The sequence below is a fragment of the Calidris pugnax genome, unplaced genomic scaffold (assembly GCF_001431845.1).
Source record: "Calidris pugnax isolate Ruff unplaced genomic scaffold, ASM143184v1 scaffold38, whole genome shotgun sequence".
Lineage (NCBI taxonomy): Eukaryota > Metazoa > Chordata > Aves > Charadriiformes > Scolopacidae > Calidris > Calidris pugnax.
Genome location: NW_015090995.1, coordinates 18,183,932 through 18,198,869, shown reverse-complemented (window position 1 = coordinate 18,198,869; position 14,938 = coordinate 18,183,932). Strand labels below are relative to the sequence as shown.

At 52.4% G+C, this 14,938-nt stretch overlaps 1 protein-coding gene across 1 annotated transcript in view; it reads left to right on the top strand.

Annotated features, from left to right (window-relative positions):
• Positions 1-14,938, top strand: part of PCDH19 (protocadherin 19) — a 62,353-nt gene that overhangs the window by 14,903 nt on the left and 32,512 nt on the right. The window lies entirely within an intron of this gene.

Here is a 14,938-nt window from a genome sequence, read left to right as displayed (position 1 = left end):
CTGTGGGAGCCCCAGGATCCTGCTGGGGCCCACTGGATTCCTTCATTCGGGGAGAAAAAAGATGAATTTTAGGATATGTTCGTCTCTTGTTCTCCACACTTAGTTGTTGTCAGCATTAATATGCCATTAACACATGCTCATTAGGAGGAGAATGATTATACCCTGCAGAATATGGGGGAAACCTTCGTTAGGCACTAACATATTGAACCGAGCTGCAGACTTCACTTGGGAAAACTGGGGAAGGTTCTGCTCTGCATCAGGTTTCCCTCATTTCTCCTCGTTGGTCTGATAAAAACACCTTGTCTTCTAGAGCACCTGCTGTCGGGCAGGGCAGGCCTGAGTGACGAAATCCTTCTCGGGACCTCAAATCCATCTTCATCCTCAAATCACAGAATCGTAGAATGGTCCAGGTTGGAAGGGACCTTAAAGGCCATGTAGTTCCACCTCCTGCCCTGGACAGGGACACCTCCCACCAGACCAGGTTGCTCCAAGCCCCATCCAGCCTGGCCTTGAACCCCTCCAGGGATGGGGCAGCCACAGCTTCTCTGGGCACCCTGGGCCAGGCTCTCACCACCCTCACATGGAAAAAAATTGTTCCTGAGATCTCAGCGAAATCTCCCCTCTTTCAGTTTAAAACCATTCCCCCTTGTCCTATGGCTCCCCTCCCTGATCCAGAGTCCCTCCCCATCTCTCCTGGAGCCCCTTTAGGGACTCGAAGGTTCTCAAAGGTCTGCCCGGAGCCTTCTCTTCTCCAGGTTGAACCCTCCCAACTCTCTCAGCCCGTCCTCCCAGCAGAGGGGCTCCAGCCCTCCCAGCATCTGCGGTGCCTCTTCTGGCCCCGCTCCAACAGGTCCATGTCCTCAAATCCATCTTCTTCAGCTCCGATTTGTCCTCACCAGAGCTTATTTTGGCACGCAAAGGGGACGCCAGCCCCTTTTCCCCCCCTCCGAGGGCTGTGCTGGCTCCGGGGCCTTGGAAGGCAAGGAGATCTCAGCAGGGCTGGGTGATGCTGCGGGGACAGATTTGTTGAGAAGGGAGGTGTCATTTCCACATCCTCGCTTTTCACACTCTAACGACGTTTTTAAGCGTTCATCTGGCCCTGCTGCCTCCAGTCTGAAGCCGTAACCTGCCGTGTGTGACGGGGCAATCGCTCGCCCCGGTGATGATTGCAGCGGAGCCCGGCGTCGCTCCCGTCCCCGCTCGGCGCGTGGCAGCTCCAGGCGTGTGAGCAGTGCTCTCCTAAAGTCAATCAATAAGAATAATTGCAAGTTCAGGTGGGGGTGAGGGAGGAGAGTGCCGTAGCAGACAAATATTTGCAGATTAAGCCCCTGTTTAGATGCAGATGCCTCCTGCGATAGGTAACGAGGGACGGACAATAAGGACCATATGTGGCATTTAATGGGAATTTATTCTAAATGGGGTGATTTCATAGATTTCCGTGGAGCTGGCAGCTGTCCTCTCTATTAAACGTGAGCGTGCTGCCTCCATCACTGCCCCCCTGCCCTGTCTGCCCGCAGTTTTGCAGGATTTTGGAGTACTGGTGGCAGGGTGTTGCAGTCCTGTCCCCCCCTTACCTCCACCAAGGTGCTGCCAGGGGCAATCCCACAGACCAGTTTTCACCAGCAAAGGAAAAATGGTGTTTCCTGGGCCTGGATTTCCCATTGTGAAGGTGGATGAAAGCACATCCACGTCAGGAGTGGAGGAAGGCACTGGGAGGGTTGCCCTTTCTTCTCGTGCCCGCAGGAGGCTGGGGAGCAGCGATGCTGGGCTGAGCAATCCTGCTGCCCACCAGCCCTTCATAACCAAGTAGCACCAGAGAACCTCAAAAGCAAAAAAAAAAGCCCCATACTCATAGAATCACTGAATGGTTTGAATTGGAAGGGACCTTGAAGACCATCCAGTTCTAACCTCTTGCCCTGGGCAGGGACACCTCCCACCAGACCAGGTTGTTCAAAGCCCCATCCAACCTGGCTTTGAACCCCTCCAGGGATGGGGCAGCCACAGCTTCTCTGGGCAACCTGGGCCAGGGTCTCACCACGCTCACAGGAAAGGAGTTCTTCTCAAAATCTTATCTAAATCTCCCCTCTTCCAGTCTGAAGCCATTACCTCTCCTCCTATCACTACATGCCCTCGTAAAAAGACCCTCCTCAGCTTTCCTGTAGCCCCTTCAGATACTGGAAGGGGCTTTAAGGTCTCCCTGGAGCCTTCTCTTCTCCAGGGTGACCCCCCCGCCCCAACTCTCTCAGCCTGTCCTCCCAGCAGAGGGGCTCCAGCCCTTGGAGCATATTTGTGGCCCTCAAGTACACCGAAACCAGAGGAGAACTGTGGTTATCCATCATTGATGAGGAAGGAAATGAGGTGATGAGGTGAGATTCCAACATGCAACAGGTCAGGCTTGGAAGGCTTTTGGTGTCTACCAGCACCTTCATTAGAAGCAGAGTACCGTCTTCTGGCTTGTGGTGGCTGGATGGACAGACAGATGGATGGACACCCCAGCTGTCAAGGAGGCAGGTCAGTGGCCATCCCAGCTTCACCCATCTTCTGCTTGATTATGTCTCCTTGGACCTTAGTGACTTCTCCCTCTCAGCCCGCCGTGCTGTCCACAGGCTCCCATCTAACCGCATCTCACCACGTTGGCAGCGTGGCCGCGTCCATTGGCTGGGTGCTGCGTGACTCATGTAATCGCCATGCGAAATGCATCATTCATAAACTGTTTAGCGCGACCTTTTGTACAGTAGCACTAATTATTATTATCACAGAAGCCCAGTAAACTAGACTAGTAATTATCAGGGATTTATTTGAATGGACAGCTAAGCTATTCTTGGCAAGTTAGTCAAAGCAGTTGTCATGACAGCCACACAAATGTGTCTTATGAATTGGGTTAATTAGGGTAATTAATAACTGTTGTTTTGCCCTTTTTTAACAAGGTATTGCCTAGACACTGTCAAAAAATAGCAATTGTACCTAACAGAAATAGTCTTCTTCTAGCAGCAACCTGCAAATCACAAAATCAAAGTAGTGAGTACCTGTTGGGTTGTTGTTCAGCAAAGCAACGTGTGTCATCCCTCTCCTCGCGCCAGGCAGGGAGCAAAAGGCTCCGTTGTAATTTTTCTGCCGCGCTTCCCCTGCTGTGCAGTGTTATCTAGGGACTGGTATTCATCATCATTGATATTGTTATTATTTATTTTAATGCCGTGGCTGCTCCCAGCCCCTGTCACAGATGGATGTGTGGGTGGCCAGGGCAGCCCCGAGGTGCTCCCGTTGGTCGGAGCCGGCCCTGCAAGCGGCAGGACTTCAAGCCCATTTTAACGTCGTGACCGTAAATGGTTGGTTTTTTGCCGGTGCATTGTCACCATCCTCATCAGGATGGCTGGTGCCAAGCCGCCGGGTCCTCGCTTAGCAGAGCATCTGCTGCTTTTGAAAGAAGGGTTTTGCTGAATCAAGGGGTTTGGTTTTGTCGTGGTTGTTGCTGATATTGAGTAATGGTGGTAACTAAAGCTCTTCGTAGCCAAGTAGCACCAAAGAGCCTCAAAAGGAAAAAAAACCCTGTAGTCATAGAATCATAGAGTGGTTAGAGTTGGAAGGGACCTTAAAGGCAATTTAGTTCCACCCCCCTGCCCTGGGCAGGGACACCTCCCACCACACCAGGTTGCTCCAAGCCCCCTCCAACCTGGCCTTGAACCCCTCCAGGGATGGGGCAGCCACAGCTTCTCTGGGCAACCTGGGCCAGGCTCTCACCACCCTCACAGGGAAAAAATTATTCTCAAGATCTAATCTAATTCTCCCTTCTTTTGGTTTAAAACCATTGCCCTCATCCCGTGGCTCCCATCCCTGATCAAAAGTTCCTCCTCATCTCTCCTGTGGACCCCTTTGGGTACTGGAAGGAGCTCTAAGGTCTCCCTGGAGCCTTTTCTTCTCCAGGCTGAACACTCCCAACTCTCTCAGCCTGTCCTCACAGCAGAGGGGCTCCAGCCCTTCCAGCATCTCTGTGGCCTCCTCTGGAGCTGCGCCAAGAGCCCTCCCAGCATCTCCATGGCCTCCTATGAACCTGCTCCAACAGGTCCCCATCCCAGGGAGCACCCTGGGCACCCCAGCTCCCTGTGGTGGTGGTGGTCCCCGTCCCACACCGGTGGGCTGGGTGCTTGCCAGCACAGGGCACCATCTCCCCAGGGACTGCAAGATTTGGTGCTGATTATTAAAAATGGCCCAAGATTACAGATGCGACTGAGGAATATTACGTAAGTTTTGTAGAAAAATGACCTGAATAGATGAGTGAAGGCTCTGGCTGGTTCTCCAGCTGCACCGAGCCCTGTCTATTTATATCACCTCTGGGCTTTCGAAGCCCTCTTTTAACTGCAGCTTATTTGATAACACACGTCTTTTAAAAAGAAAATAAAATTTAAAAAAATGAAGAAGGAAAAGGGGAAAAGAAACCCTAAAGAAAAACACCTCTGTGGAGAAGGTAGGGTTTTAATGAAGAAATATTTTGCACCGTTCTCCTACAACCTTAGGGCTAATAGCCTGGAACTGGTACTTTGGCTCCTTAAAAAGCCCAACAAGACAAGCCAATTACGGCCTCTGAAACATTTTTATTTTTAGTTCCTTGTAATAGCAATTCATCCTCGGCTATGGTACATTAACTGGAAGGAACAAGAAGTAGTAAGGTTTTGGCATCTTTGTAATAACCAACGGGCTGTGTTTACCAGGCTGTTAATAACGCGGGGTGGCTGGCGGGCAGGGGGAGAGGGCAGCGTGGGGATGGAGATGGTACCCAGTCAGCAGAGATCCCCCAGCCTGGCAATAAAATGGTAATAAAATGGCTTTATTACCATTGATTTCCCTACAGTTTCTTCTGGGAGAAAAGAGGCTCCTTTTGGGTGAAATTCCTCAGTTTCCCGGTGTCCCCGCGCTGGCGGCGTCACTCAGAGGGGAGGAAGGGAGGGGAGGTGGTGTCTCCCCAAGGGTGTGTGGCACCTTTGAGGGGGGCAGAGGGTTTGGAAGGGAGCTTTTCCACGGGAGCATTTTCCAGCCCAAAGTAAGGAAAATAAAAACAAAACAAAAAAATAAAAATGGGGGAAAGTGGTTTTGATAAATAATTTCGTTATGAGCAAAATCCCCTTGAGGCTTCAAGTGGGAGCTGGCAGAGGCTGTTCCTGATTGCAAGCCTTCCCTTGAAATTACAGGCAAACGATGTCCATGATAACACCATGAGCACACAGGGCAGCGTTCCCTATAGTTTTATTATCCGAAGCCGGGGGGGAGCTGCCCCGTGCTGGGGGCACAGGCGGGACGGGATCCGGTGAAGCCGTAGGATGGAAAAGCCTGCGGGGTATAAGGTGATAAGAGAAGGGCTTGTTGCTTGCTGGAAAAATCAGAAGAAATGGGGCTTGTACTGAGACACGGGGCAGGGAGAAGTTCCCCGGGGGCTGCCGCTTGCCACAGTGCTGGCGTGGGCACCCCCCACCCAAATTTATCCCTGGAAAGCCACAAGATGGGGAAACCCTTCGGCTGCCGCTGCGAGCCCCCTCGCCCTCCAGCCTGGGGTCCCTCAGGGGTGTCCCCATCCCCTCCAGGATGCAGAATCACAGCGAGGTGCCCCCAGCTGAGCCTGGTGGCCCATTTTGGTGCCTGGCCCCATTTTGGTATGTCCTCTGTCATCCCCCCCCACCCCAACCTGCCACCCCAGGGCTTGGGGATGAGCCAGTGGGGTGGCCACCTGGGCATCCCATCACTCCCATGTGCCGAGCTGGCGGCAGCATCTCACACCTGCACTATTTTTAGCTCAGCTGCAATGATTTTGGGGTTGGTTGGGGTTTTTTTTTTTGGTTGGTTTTTTTTTTTTTAGTCTTTTTTGCAGTGACAAATCTGTGATTTCTCCTGTTCCCTACGAAACGCATCGGTCTGACCTGCCGCTCCAGAAGGTGAATGACAAGGAGTTTTATTTAGCCCTGGCGATGGGAACATTTTAAAAAAAGGTTCCTCTGTTATATTTGTTTTCATTCCTAATGGCAGGAGGCAGGGAAAGGACAGTTCTGAAAGGGTTTTTAACAAATCTGTAAGTCATGCCCCATTACCCTGGGGCTGCTGATTAGATCCAGATTGTTTCTTGCACTACGTCGGGGAGGGGTGCAGTCCGGGCTGGGAGCTGCACGCACGGATCCATTACACATCTCAAAGTCCCAGGCATAGGTGATGGGGGGAAAAAAAACCCCTTTTATTAGGTTTATTGGCTATTATATCCCCCGCGGGGAATTTTCCTTGGTGCAGAAGGCTGTGTGGTTGTGGGGGGGGTGGTGAGCTCAGCCCTATGCCCATCGTTGGGCACGTGGGACAGAGGCATTGCCCCCTTGTGGGGGGGGTGGTGAGCTCAGCCCTATGCCCATCGGTGGGCACATGGGAGGGAGGCATTGCCCCCCCTGCCCCAAAATTCCTCCTGTCCCAACCCCACGGCGGGGGGGCATTGGGCAGCTGCTGGGGCATTGCCACCCTTCTGGCTGCTCACAGTCCAGGGAAGGCATCTGAATAATTCCCCTTAAAAAATATACCCCGCTTTTGGGTCAGTATTTTGCTTTTCTATCAGTTTCGGGGTGCTGGTGCCAAGCGGGTACCTGCCCCAGCGGTGCTGCTGGAGGGATGGACCCCTGTGCCAGGGCCACCAAAGAGCTTTTGGGTTATAGGTGCCGTAGGAATGTAAGGCAGGGTTTTTATTATTGCATTTTTGCTCTTCATAACCATACTGTAGATTTCTGATATGTTGACAAATTCAACCGGGTGACACTATTTGTGGCTTTCAGGAGTGTAATTATGGCTTCATTGTGTGTTGCCGCGCTCAGGATTCAGTCTGGGTTTCTAATCCTATACCCTTTTTTTTCAAAAATCACATCACAGCAGCTCCTCTCCTCCTGCCTCCGATCCATTTGCAGACAAAAAAAAAAAAAAAAAAAGATGAGAAAGCTTGTATTTATTTGGGGAGGGGAGAGGAGTTCAGTGTGGATTAGTGGGCATGCCTGCGCCGTAATACAATCTGGTTTGATACTTCTGCTCGTTCTGATGAGCGGGGTGATGCTAAAGGATGAACTCTCCCAGCAATTTCTCCGCGATGCTTTTTATTTCATCAGGAGAAAATGGAGGCTGGACTCGGTTCCTTCGGTGTTTAATAACGTCCATCATAACCAAATGCCCTTTATTTAAGCTGCAGTAATAATTAGAGGGTCGGTGGTGTTAAGCAGCCACGGAGCCTGGCTCTGAGGAATGTTCATTGTGCCTCATTAAATTTGGAATTAGTGCTTAAAAGGTCAGAAATAAATATTCTGTTTATATTTCAGGGGATAGTAAATCTAAGTGGATGCTGCGTTTGCACATCCTCGTCTCTGCTCGTTCCTGCCGTGCCGAGCGAGGCACCGCTCCATTTGGTTTAGGCAGCAATCAGAGTGTCTGCAAAAAAGCCCAACCCCAAAAACCGACCCTGGTTTCATTGATCACGGGCAGGAAAATGATCTGCTGTATTACATCTAATTATAAAACATCAATATCAGATGCTAAATGCACTTAACTTTTTCAGAGACGCTAATATTGCTAGTTTACAGTTTGCCATCTCCTGTATTACAGGCTTTAGCGGGGAGCCGGGGGAATGCTGCAAAGGGAGATGCCAGAGGTCACATCCTTTTAACCTTTATTGAGCTCCTCCAGGTGACTGCCTCTTAAATGCTCCTTAATAAGAGCCAAATTGCTTCACGCTTTCCTTCCGTCTTGCCTGCCACGGCGGAGGTGCATCCCCCAGCTTGTGCTCCAGCACCCGTGGAGATGCTGATGGGGACCGGTGACCAGCTGGGTCCCTTCCAAAGGCCCTGACCCCGCGGGGGTCTCCGAGCCACGGCACGGAGGAGAGGATGGTGGGCTCCTGGGGGTGACGCAGGCATCTCTCGCCCCACCATGTCCACCAGCAGGATGGTGGTGGAAGCCCCAGGAGCTCTTTGGGTGGAGTTTGCTCAGGGTTTTAACCCAAAGCCTTGGGCTGGGGCTGCTCTCACATCTCTGATACCCACCAGGCTGGGAGGTGCTGGTGCTGGAGAGTGAGGAATGGGGAAATACGGGTCTGTCTCCTGCTGCATCATCCCAGGCTGTGGTTGCAGCACTCGGGACCCTCACCCATGGTGGCAGACATTGCAGATGCCATCAGTGCCTGAGTGGAGCTGGTGCCAAGCATGGGGCAGGAGGAGCAGAGCTCCTCAAGTGGGTCAGGCACCAGGCTGGTCTCTGTTGGCCATACCTGGGCTCTGACTGATGCTCCGAGGCAGCAGCATCCTCGTCAGCAGCCGGTAGCACAGGGGCTAATTACGTTGGTATCACACAATGGGGGGAAAAATCTCTCCTGGCATCCTTTGTGATCCGCTCCAGCCCAGAGTAGGATCTGATGAGTCTCCTGCTGGTGTGTGGAGAGAGACCGGCCACCTCGCTGGGCATGAGAGCATCAGGAGGAGCCCGACTGTTCCTCCTGGGGCCATGGGGCTGGATTTTGGGGTTTGGTGGGGCGTTGTACCGTGCCTGCTCCCAGCAGGAAGGATTCTCAGACCGTTTATTTGTTTCCCGTGGGGTAATAAGCAGCTTGCTAAATGGTAATGACTTTTCCTCCTTGCTGACGTGTTCTGCATTTGACCTGGTCCCTGCTTGGAAATTTCCCCTGTTTCCCAAGTGCAGCTGGAGTGGTTTTATTTAATTTGCATGAATTCTATATCACCCACAACGTAGCTCAAATGGTAAGAATGAAGTGCTGGCGAGATCTCCTAACGGGCAGCAACAGTTTTATTGCAGATGCTGGAGCCTGCGCTTGAGCAGCCCGTGGAGAACAGGACGGAGGACACAGGAGGACCAGGAGAAGTGGTCTTACAAGCCCTGCCCTTCCCAACAGGGAGGCCCTGTGGATTTTGGGGAATGATTTGCCATTTCTGGGGTCCCCGAGGATGCCGGCAGCACGGAGGGAAGGTCAGGAGACCGGTGCTCCTGGTGAAGACGTGCAGCTCGATGCAGAGGATGAGGAGCCGTTGTGTGGTTCGGGAGGATTTTCTGAAACCCAAAAGGAGAGATGCATGTTGCAGCCTTGGAGAAAGGTCCGCTTTGTTTTTTAATAATAAAGGGTGACATGCAAGCTTTACTAACAAGGCACGTAGGGGAAAAAAAAAAAGGCTCAAGGGATAACCCTGAAAAAGTGGCGCTAAATGTGTCATTTTTATGAAGCTGATTTTGTGAAGGGTCCCTACATGCTTTGGCAGGAGGTTGCAGCAGGTTTACAATGATTTGTGGAAAGATAGGAATGTTTTCACCCTGAAGTGAGAAGAAGGGCAAAAAAACCCCACACTGAGATGCTTCAGAGCCATCTTCCGAGGCGGCGGCTGGCGGAGGGATGGATACCTGTCACTTCGGGTCGGGAGAGATGGGTCCAGCTTCCAACAACCACGGACTTTGCTTGGGGGGGCTGATGTGGGGATGGAGGAGCCAAACCCTCCGTTGAGAGCCCAGACCCAGACACAACAGGGAAAGCTGGATTTTCACCTCCAAGGAGTTTGGTTTGCAGAAAATCAAAACACATTGGAAACAGCTGAAAAAAGGGAAGAGTGAGACAGAGCGAGATCCTGGGCGTCTGCCCTGAGGTGGGCAGGCTGGCAGGGACACTCTGAGCCTCCTGGCACGGCCCAGGATGTGTCCCAAACACCCTGGGGACCGACCCCAGCCTGCATCCTCTATTTCTCCATGGGTCCACAGCAGTGGTGGTGCCCGGAGCCGCCACAGCTCGCTGACCTTCCCCCTGGCACTTGTGTTAATTCCCCTTAAACCGCCTTTGGATCCTCCGGGGTTTATTTCTGTTTCTCAGGCAGAGAGTGAGCAGTTGTTAGAGTGGTGCCCTGTTGCTAACGGACCTTTTGCTAATGGGGAAGTCACCCCCCCGCGATGTCCAGGTCAAGAAGAGTTGTACTGACGTTTGTACATCCTTTTTTTTTTTTTTTTCTTTCTCCCCTAAAAGCACTCTGCAGAATCCATGTGTTATATGGACAGTCTGGGAAACTGAAAAACTCACTTCAACCTAAAAACTTGGTACTTGCTGTTTTTTTTTTCTTTTTTTTTTTTTTTTTTTCCTTTAATTTAATGGAATTGGCAGTCCTCAACCGAAAGCAACCGCTGGGGGAAAAAGAAAAAAAAAAGTTTAAAATGTCCCTGCTGATTGCTCCATTCTGAGTGTGTCTGTTGTTATATTTATATTAGTGTTGCTAAGGCAGCAGTTAAAAGCATTTTTCAAATTAGGCACTGGTAAAGCCACGCGCTGAGCCAGGGCTCTCTCTTTGATGGCATCGACACCAACGCGCCGGCATCGGGAGAGCAAATCCCGAGCCAGGAGGACAGCAGGGCTCCTCTGCTCCCAGGGAAACACGGGATGAGACCACAGACTTTACGCTGGGTGTTATTCCCCATGTCGTGAACATGTTGTCTGGTCCCAGCACAGAGGCTGAGGGGCTCATCCTGCCAAGCGGGAGCATCCTTCATCCCCGTTGCCGTGAGCAGGAGATCAGAATTGGCAGCGCTGTTCGGGAGGCCCATGGACAGGAACATGGACAGGAGGGGCCGGGCTCGAGGCTGGGCTCCCCTTTGATTTCCACAGGAGTGCTGCTCATCAGTGAGAAGGTAGCTGTTTGTTTGCTTCTGCCAAAATAACGAGGAAGATGAGGGCTGGCCTCTTGATGATGCACTTTATGGAGAGCACGCTTTCATCGGCGCCAGCCTTACTTTTTCCCTCTTTTTTTTTTTTGGCACTTTGACTTTGTTCTTTGGGCCTCATTAAGAGAGGGAGCGGATCCTTTCCCAATTAAAATGTTGACATGTCGGAGACGTTCTCCTTCCCCGTCGTTTTGCCTGCTTGGAAGTGATTGCGCTTCGCAGGATGAGCTAGAATTAAATCGAGTGAACTTCGATTGAATAATGCAAGCTATAAAGCCGCCCTCCTCCATGAAAAATCTCATTTCTTTTTTATTTTTCTGTTTTGATCCCCCTAGCCTGCGTGGAGATAACCTTGATGGATAATCCCACGGCTGGGGAGAGGTCTCGTAACCCCCCGGTGCAGCGGTGGGACCGTGCCGGCGCGGGCAGCACGGGCAGCTCTCCCCGGGGTTCCCCGAGCACAAGGCAGCACGTTTCCCATCCTCCTGCCCGTGTCAGTCCTTGTCTTGTCCGAAATCTGGAAGTAATTAGCATTAGTCACGCTGCTTTCGGTGGCGCGGGGGATTTTGAAGCCTGGGAACGGATGCTGGGACCGACCCCACGGGAGGGAACCCCCTCCTCACCCCTGGACCTGGGGGCTGTGTCTTCACTCGCAACGTGGCACGGGGCATCCCGAGCAGGGGGGGCATGGGGACCACGTGGTGCTCCAGTCCCTCAAACTTAGACCATGGGGAGCCTGCTCATGGGAGAATGATTTCAGTGAAAAATCTCATTTCTTTTTTATTTTTCTGTTTTGATCCCCCTAGCCTGCGTGGAGATAACCTTGATGGATAATCCCACGGCTGGGGAGAGGTCTCGTAACCCCCCGGTGCAGCGGTGGGACCGTGCCGGCGCGGGCAGCACGGGCAGCTCTCCCCGGGGTTCCCCGAGCACAAGGCAGCACGTTTCCCATCCTCCTGCCCGTGTCAGTCCTTGTCTTGTCCGAAATCTGGAAGTAATTAGCATTAGTCACGCTGCTTTCGGTGGCGCGGGGGATTTCGAAGCCTGGGAACGGATGCTGGGACCGACCCCACGGGAGGGAACCCCCTCCTCACCCCTGGACCTGGGGGCTGTGTCCTCACTCACAACGTGGCACGGGGCATCCCGAGCAGGGGGGGCGTGGGGACCACACGGTGCTCCAGTCCCTCAAACTTAGACCATGGGGAGTCTGCTCATCGGGGGATGATTTCAGCTCGGGCTGGATTTGGTCTGGTTTTTGGGGTCAGAAATCAATAGGAAAGCTCCCGGTGATGTTGGTTGGAGGGGGATTTTACCTAGGTGGTCTGTACCTAGGTTGTGGCAGGAGACGTGATGGCAGCACGTGCAGTGTTTCTTCAGCCTGTGGTGGGGTTTTGGTGGCACCTGGTGGAGTGTTCCCTGGATATGTCCTGGCCCCTGAAGCCTGGGCCATGTGGTGTCAGTGCTCTGAGCATTTTAAAGCTCTGTGATGTACGTGTATATATTGAAATCTGCTCTCTGGGTCCTACCTGGTTTTCCTGGGGCTGGGATGCACATACAGACGTAGGGATGAAGCTGCTGGAGGCAGTGGTGGGTGCAGGGGGTCTCACACTGCTGCTGGGCAGGGTGGTGGGGCTGGAGACATGGGGACAGAGCCAGCTGAGGTTCTGGGATTGCTGGAGCCATTCCCCTATCCGCCAGCACAAGGTGCTTGGAGAGGGCTTCCCACCGAGCAGGAATTGCTCTGAATCTGGCTCCCATCCCTCCTGTCCTCCATCGCTCGGCTCCGAGGGGCAGGAGCTCTGAAGACCCACTCCGAGCCCATCTGTGGGGCTGGGATATCCCACAGGGCTGCTGGGGGGGACACGCCATGGGGTGGCAGCCTCAGGATTGATGGAGAAAGACAGGATCAGGCCTTTTCTGTGGCATTTTAAGTCTTTGGCGTCGTGTATTTTAAAATTGCATGTGTGTCCGTTTGCTCCCGAGCTCTAACTGTCCCAGTCGTCCTGCAGGACTGAGGATGCAGAACTGCAGGGACCAGTAGTTTGTGCAGTAAATCTCCTGCGTGACTCTCCAGCAGTAATTACTATCTGAAAGTAATAACCGAGCTGTGCTGAGTGCTAGGCCAACTCCCCCGGCTCGCAGCTCCTTGCATGTTTCTCTCTGGGAGGCTCCTGTTTGGTAAATTAGATATTGTGCTGTATTTCAGAAAAGGTCACACTTAACCAAGGCTGCCTTTGCTTTATTATCTTGGCAGAGCAGTGTAACCTCTGCCGGGGTACGATTGGATTTCACGTTCGGCTCTGCTGCAGCGGCCCCGCTCCCTGCATCCTGCCGTTGTGATTACGTTAGCAGCAGACTCTGCTTCCCTTTATTTATTGAGACATTAAAGATGCATGCATTTATTTTTACCATGTTCATAATTGCCATAAAAACAGGCCATAGTATCCCAGAGCGGCTCTTTGGGGAAGGAGAGCGGCCGCGGGGCCGGGGCGAGGAGGAGCCGTGGCAGAGAGGAGGCAGGACGGGGCTGCTGGGGAAGGTGGCTGTCCCCACTCCTGTCCTAGGGGGCAAGGAGCATCTCCTGGACCAGGGGTGAGGCTGGTGGGAGCCCAGGTGGGTTCCCTGCAGATCTGGGGGGACTTTGGGTAGATGGAGGGATGGACTGAGGTGCCTGACTCATACAGAGAGACCTGCATCCTCCTTCTGGGTGCCTGAAGCCCAGGAAGGATCCTGACAAGGCAATGTAGATCCCACCATGTCCCACCACGTGGTTTCTACTGTGACTCACCATGCAGCTCCCGCCACATCCCACCATGCAGCTCCCATCACATCCCACCATGTGGAGATGATTCAAGATAGCCAGCATGGCTCTACTAGGGGCAGGTCCTGCCTGACTAACCTAGTGGCCTTCTGTGATAGAGTGACTAGGTCAGTAGATAAGGGACAACCTATGGATGTGATCTATCTGGACTTCAGTAAGGCCTTTGACACGGTCCCTCACAACTTCCTGCTTGCCAAATTGGAAGGATACGGATTTGATGGGTGGACTGTTCAGTGGATAAGGAATTGGCTGGATGGTCACATCCAGAGGGTGGTACTCAGTGGCTCGAAGTTCAGATGGAGAGCAGTGACAAGTGGTGTCCCTCAAGGGTCTGTGCTGGGTCTGGTCCTGTTTAACGTTTTTATCAATGACATAGACAGAGGGATTGAGAGCACCATCAGCAAGTTTGCAGATGACACCAAGCTGGGTGGTGTTGTTGATACACCAGAGGGACAGGATGTCATTCAGAGGTACCTGGACAGGCTGGAGAGGTGGGCCCAGGTGAACCTCATGGTGTTCAACAAAAGCAAGTGTAGGGTTCTGCACCTGAGCTGGAACAGCCCAGGACAAGAGGCAATGGCTTTAAGTTGGAGAAGAGCAGATTTAGATTGGATATTAGGAAAAAGTTCTATACTGTGAGGGTGGTAGAACACTAGAACAGGTTCCCCAGGGAGGTAATTGGGGCCCCTTCCCTGGAGATATTCAAGGTGAAGCTCGACGAGGCCCTGGGCAACCTGGTCTAGTTGGGGATGCCCCTGCTGACTGTGGGGAGGTTGGACTAGATGGCCTTTGGAGGTCCCTTCCGGCCTGGACCATTCTATGATTCTCTGATTCTGTGCAGCTCCCACCATGCAGCTGCATCACATCCCACTGTGCATCTCCCACCACATCCTACCATACAGTTCCCACCATCTCCCACCACATCCCACCATGGAGCACCCACCACGTCCCACCCCACAGCTCCCACCGTGGCCTCCTGGCTGGTAACACCCTACTTCTTCCCCACCTTCTGGTTGCTTTTTTCGTTCCTTACCTGCTGCGAGCACCAGAAACTGGGGCTTTGTAATCTGAGGTTAAAAGACAGTGTTTCAAGCGCAGAGATAGTGGGTTTTGCTTGGAAATGACAAATCCATTGACTTTTCTCCCCTGCTTCCACTCCCCTCCAACTTTTAAGCATGTCACCCATTGTTTGCCTTTTTATTAATAACAGAGCCCACTGTCTCGGCAAATGAAATGATGTAAAACAAAGAAAAGTGCCCGCATTAAATTCTCCGGCAGGGGATTACCTTGCTGGCATTTACATATCTATGCAATAAATATTTTAACATGTTAATTATACACTAATAAGAAAAATACCTTTTGAACTTTCAGTCAAATTGACACACACAGAACCGAGTCCATCAGGGAATT